Here is a 6,000-nt window from a genome sequence, read left to right as displayed (position 1 = left end):
TTTACAAATCCTCATACTGCAAAGCATCTTGCGCCTTAATTACACATAATAAACCACCAGAAATATTCAGTATTCACTATATTGCCAGTTATTCTGATGCAGGTTCAAAATATTTGTGGGAAATCTATAATGACTGCTATTTCATTTTTACATACTGGTAAGTTAAATCAGTTGCAGTAAGAGAATAAGTTTAGCCTTTGTACTTTCCACTATGCGCCATACTTAGGGGCAGATTTATCAAGGGTCGAAGTGAATTCAAGGGAATTTCCGAAGTAATTTTTTGGATACTTCAACCATCGAATACTACGACTTCGAATTTACTTTGAATTCGATTCAAAGTAAAATAGTTTGAATATTCGAATATTCGATAATCAAAGTACTGTCTCTTTAAAAAAATTTGACTTCAATAGTTCGCCAAATTAAACCTGCCAAAGTGCTATGTTAGCCTATGGGGACCTTCTAGATAATTTTTGTTAGTCTTTACACATCAAAGTAAAATCGTTCGATCATACGCTAAAATCTTTCGAATTGTTTGATTTGAACGATTTAATGATTTTACTTCGATTGTTCGCTGGCCAAATTCGGTGAAAAATCCTTCGACTTCAATATTCGAAGTATTTTAATTTGATGGTCAGTATTTTTTATTTTGAAATTCGACCCTTGATAAATCTGCCCCAAGTAAAGAAGGCCTTTGGACCATTTAGCTAGGGACTTCTGTTTAAATAGTGGCATCATTCTTTGCAGTTAGGTAGAATACCCAACCACGTGCTCACTAATACAGTGAGTAGATTAAATGGTCACCTTAATTGCATGTGCTTGAATAAGAACATGTAAAAATGATTAGAAGTTCGTCAGCTTTAAAGAATGCTGCAAGTTTGGTTCAAAAGACCATGGACTGGTTGTATAAATCTATTAAGCGCAATGACATTATTAATTTGTGTTTACTCTTTGCCAACCACATGCCATGCTGTGAGACAGATATTTCCTAAGAAAAGCGATACTACTTTGCCTGTGCCAGCTGATAATCACAAGTATGGTCAAGATGCTCCTACACATAGTTGTGTCCCTTTTCAGGATCAAAGAGGCAATTGTCAAAACTGTTTGAAAATCCTTGTACAAAGCTGCATCATGAACCTTAATTACCCTTCTGTTACTTGCCAAGCTTGCATAAAAAACGGGTATATAATGCATCAGCAATTTGCCAGTTTTATCAACTGCAATTTGTGCAACTATTGCTTAATACATGGAGATTTTGCCATGGACAACTTCACAACACCCACACAATAAGCAATTCTACAATGTAATAAACACGAGATATGTATTAATTTGATGCATTTCCTCTAAAATTATGAAACTATAACAAAGCAATTTGACACAGTCCTAGTACCCAATAACAACCAAACATATAGTAGCTTTCAGTGGTAACCAGTAAATGTTATCTGCCAATTTAATGGTGGATTCTGAATCCAATGGTGATTGACCAATGGAATAATCTGATTAAGACCAGAAGGTATTTACAGTAGCTGCAAGAAGTTTCCATTAAAAGTTATGGAAGCAAAATTTTTTTTAAAAAAAAAAGTTAAAATTTATGTGAATCAATTTTATTAGAATTGGGAATGCTCCATTGATAACATAGCCCTTCTAAAATAGCAGAGTTTAGTTTGTGACAACAACACGATGAAGCATTTATACAATTCACGGAGTATTAATTACCTTCACTGCAATTAAACAGTGAAGGGGTTGTTGCAAACAGTCGATTGTTTATTAGAATTTGAAGAAATGTAAACATAAAAAAACAGGTTATCTGTTTCCTCAGCAACATATGTGCAAAACATTTGGTTAATTATTGTTTTCTTTACAAAACTGAACTCAACATCAACAGACTCAAATATTTACATTTCTCATTAAAAATGGAAGGCTTTGGAAGTGAAAGAAAAATGGATTTCTAGCTGCATGACTAATTTCTAGCTGCATCTGTAATGCATCTTGCTACCATATAAACTGTATACCTAATAAAATGTATAGTGCTGATTAAAAAGTGATACAAAAGTTGCCTCTTACTTTGAATGAGAAGCAGCTGCTTCTCCTGGTATCACAGAAACTATACTGACAATCCTCCTCCAACGTCTCGGGGAGCAAGACCAAATCTTCCAATGTCTCCAGAGGTTGTCTGGAAGGTTGGATGTTATTCAGCAACAACCTGTTGTCCCTTTCCTAAGATGCAGACTGCTACCAACACCCCTGGGTAACACTGCACTTTAGCAGTAGCTGCCCAAAAGAGAGTCTTTGATAGGCATCATAAAGTGTCATCCGAGTACAGTGGCGTAACTACCGGGGGAGCAGGGGGTGCGATTGGGCCAGGGCCTGCACCCCCTCAGGGCCCCCTGGCAGCTCGCGCACCACTGTGTTTTTAGGCAAATGCGGCTGTATGTGCGCCCGTTTCCGGGTGTTCAGAGGGGGCGGGGCCCAGCTGCACGTCCCACGCCAGGGCCCGCCCCCCTCTAGTTGCACTGCTGTCCGAGTATCAGGTCGGGGATAGGGTTTGGCTTATAAAAATATCCCATTGAGAGTTCCTTCTCCTTGTCTCTTTATATTTGTGAGCCACATCTGACGTCATTGCACTTGGCATGAAATTCAAATATTTAAAGACGCTACAACCTAATTCCCTTTTTGTTCCCAATTCTGTACTGCTCTGTCTGATTGGTATTGACCCTGACCTGTTCCAAAAGTACACATACTCTTTCCCCATCCTTTCTGTCACACATTGTGGATCCCTTACTTGCCCAGAACGCTCACCTTGGTTCTTTCACTTTTAATCCTGGCAGCATCCAAGTAGCAGAGGGCTCCTCTCAAAGCGAAAGGTGGTTGTTATTGGCAGATGAATGAGTCATGACCAGAACCTTGGTCTGTTCTGGGTTTTGGGATACCAAACATGACAGTGATCTAACAAAAGAACACAGACTTTGCCATCACATATTTCAACAATATTAACATCTTAGACACTTACCACCTGGAGTATGAATGAGACCTGTGACTCCTCAAACCCATATCTATACAAAGAGGAGCCAAGATAAATAACCATAAGAAACACTCAAAAATCAGAGCCTACTTCACATACATAAATGCTCCCAAAAGTAACAGGCGGCTCAGGCTATATCCTGCACATCTCTCTGTGTCAAGAAGCAAGTGATTCCAGCACTTTAAACTAGGGATGCACCGAATCCACTATTTTGGATTCGGCCAAAACTTCACGAAAGATTCTGCCAAATACTGAACCAAATCAGAATCCTAATTTGCATATTAGGGATGGGAAGGAGAAAACATTTTTTACTTCCTTGTTTTATGACAAAATGTCACGCGATTTCCCTCCCCACCCCTAATTTGCATATGCAAATTTAGATTCATATGCAGAACCTCCCACTGCTTGCTAGTAATGGTGCCTTACAGAGCATCCCAATTTAGAATGCCCACTGTGTCTTACTGCCTCCATTTGCCTGGCTACAAGGCATCCATCAGCCATATGATGTGAACTGGCAGCTTCAGTGCATAAAGAGAGGTAATACCCACTTTATCAACATCCATTCATATGCGAGGACAGGAAGAAAAGAGATAGTAGGGTGTAGGAAGAGTAATTGTATTGGGCTTGCTGTCATTTTGCATTATTGGGGTTAACCAATTAGAGCCCACTGCAATGCAAAAGGACAGGAATTTACTAAATTTATCTTCAGGAAACCTCTCAATTTGAACTAAATTGTCAGTGCTGTCAAACTTATGTTTTAAAAACAATTTATTTAATAAAGTATCTAAAATCACATCACCTGAATCCTAATTTATAACTTTCTTTAAACTTTCATTAAAAAAACTGGAGGATTAAAACAAATTGGAAACTTATATTTAGTAAAGTACTTGAATACCAACTACTTTATGTCTCTTAAAACTATTCACTTAAAATTTAACGTATATAATAAGTTAATATGATAAAATGATATAATTTATAAAATATCATCCTTAGAAATAGCCCTCTGCATAAATTCTTCTCCCGGCGACAAATCTCCTCTTCTTCGGGGCGACTAATCTTCCCGAACTGCCTTCCCCTGCCTCCCCTCCGGCTAGAATGAATCTACTTTCTACTAATAGCAGCACGCAATCTAATACTAAAATATTGGAGAGATCGGAACCCTCCATCTATAACAGAATGGCGACCTGAAAGGAACTGACTGCTTTTCTACACCATACACATACAACTGTTATAACTACTTGGATGCCATGGGTCTCATATTTTATAACCTAATATCACCTCTACTAATTTTGTGTTATAAAGATATAGTTGACCACTTTGCCAATGTAGCAACCACTGCCTCTATTGTTACAGTTATTGATATTTTTAATTTTACGACCTATAATCTCAAGGGTGATATTTTGTTCTAGGTATTGTTACATATAACTCATTTAAGGCTATGATTGTGATCATGAATGATATTAACAGAACATGTATGATACAGCATTCCAATTGACACTGGTAACAAAAGACTGCTATATATGTAACTCATTCAACTGACTCAATAAAAAATTGAAATAAAAAAAAAAGTATATGGAGCCCATGAGGAAAGCCAGACTAGTTCCCCCTCTAATGTCTCTGTAACAGAGACTGTGGGTTCTGGATCTGGGTCTGAAGCACCGTTATGTTTATTTACATATAGTCCCCAGTTTTCCAATATAAAGAGAACTATAAAGAAGAAACTTCCCATTTTCCAGACTGACCTCGCTCTAGATAATATTCTAAAAAATAGCTACTACTTCGACTTGGCTAGGTAGAAACGGTATGTATAAATGTGTCTCTACATACAGTGACAAGAGCATCTTCAGTAACTAATGAGAGTTATTGTATTAAACAATATATAAATTGTAATTCAAAAAAAGGGGATTTATTTGTTAAGCTGTAAAAAATGTAGAAAGCAGTATGTAGGCCAAACTGCTAGATCTTTTAGAGAACATATACAGTAGGTGAGCAAATATCTGGTATCAAAGGAAATAGAGGTACCAGTGTCTCTGAACATTTCTTCAACTGCTCTAAGGGCAATACAAATGTTCTTTCTGCAATAGGTATAGAGAAGGTCAGCCTGGGTCCTAGAGGAGGTAATCTATCCACATCACTAAATAAAAGAGAAGTGAAATGGATCTTTACATTAAGAACAGGACAACTTCAAGGTCTAAATTATGACTTTGATGTATCTTGCTATTATGAATAATTCATTATGAATATGGTTTTCAGAATTATTCTTTTGATGTATCCTGCTATTATGAATAACTAACTAGGAATGTATGCTCTCAGCTGTCTATGTCTTTCTATATACATATACCCTACATCAGGGTCTGCCCCGACGAAGTATATGATATACAAAACACGTTGGGCTTTTTCTATTATTAAACAAATTATTTTACAAACCATTCCTTGGTATAGTTGATTTTACACCCCAAAAACTAAAGATCCGGATACTGAGTAGAAGATCCGATAGAGCCGGCAGCAACACACGGAGAAGGGAACCGGCAGCAACACGCTGAGAGAAATCTCGGCGTTCCAGCACACGCTGCAAGGCCTTGAAGCGCTCGATCTCCAGGCTGTCAGCACAAGTTCGGGAAGCAGTTCTGTTTGCCGAACGCTGCTTAAAAGTGGCAAGTATCGTCCGCAGGAGAGGAAGGTTCTCCCCCCCTAGAAACGTTTTTTCTTACCCGACACTCGGTAAGTACAATTGCTCTTGAAGCACTTCCTATGAATTCCGGCAATATTTTACTAGTGCAGATGTTTGTAACAGGTGTACTCTGAAGACCGACTACACTATTGATCTGGTGCAGAGATTACCCTTGCCATCCTTGCATTTAAACCCTGTGAGTAGATCCGATCAGCATTTACCATCATACAGCAAACAGTAATGCACTATACACCTCTTATTTTTTGTTTAGATATTGGGGACGTATTATCTGCTCAGCGCACCAAACTAC

Source organism: Xenopus laevis, chromosome 6S (genome assembly GCF_017654675.1).
Source record: "Xenopus laevis strain J_2021 chromosome 6S, Xenopus_laevis_v10.1, whole genome shotgun sequence".
NCBI lineage: Eukaryota > Metazoa > Chordata > Amphibia > Anura > Pipidae > Xenopus > Xenopus laevis.
The sequence above is the reverse complement of the archived record's forward strand: the minus strand, read 5'-3'. Positions refer to the sequence as shown.